Source organism: Phytophthora parasitica, assembly GCF_000247585.1.
Source record: "Phytophthora parasitica INRA-310 unplaced genomic scaffold supercont2.24, whole genome shotgun sequence".
NCBI lineage: Eukaryota > Oomycota > Peronosporomycetes > Peronosporales > Peronosporaceae > Phytophthora > Phytophthora nicotianae.
Window position 1 is genome coordinate 347,456 of NW_008649010.1, and position 686 is coordinate 348,141.

The following is a 686-nucleotide window of genomic DNA, read 5'->3' on the forward strand; positions in this document are numbered from 1 at the left end:
GAAAATGAGGCGAAGAGAAGAAAGAACCAATATATCGGTAGCTAGGTTGCTGTCTACGGCAAGGTTCCACAACCAATGCTTTGAAATGCAACATTAATTCAGATAAATAAAGATAATTACACATAAAACACACTTTATATGAGAAATATGTTTTTTTCTCGTCTCGAATACTTAACAAAAATACTAAGTATACTGTAAGTTTTCGAGCCGTAAGCTATTCCACAGTTTTCTAGAAGCCGAGTAATTAATATTTCATAAACTAGTGGAGCATCCGCGGGCAGTTGCTTAAGGTGCAACTGCCTAGAATTATGTGCAAAACATAATTTTGGACGACGCCCCCGCCCCCTTTTTTTCATACGACCCACCTACTGAAAATCTTATCAAGATGGCCAAGATGAATTCTACCGCGGCTACCGGAAGCAAGCAAAGGGCGATTAAAGGTGTGGTAGAAGGCGTGTGTCGGTGAGTTGTTTGATTGTTCATCCGTGTGATGCTGTGGCCCAGGACGATCTACGAGGGAAGTGGTGTTTACCGTCAAACGCACAGGTAGAGCTGGCTAACTTCGTACATACAGGACTGACGTTTAATTGTTTCAACAGGAAGCAAATTCTGTGGGAAGGGACAGGTTGAGGAAGATCAGAAGTTGCTTAAGAACTCCACCATGGTTGAGAACAACCTTCATGCAG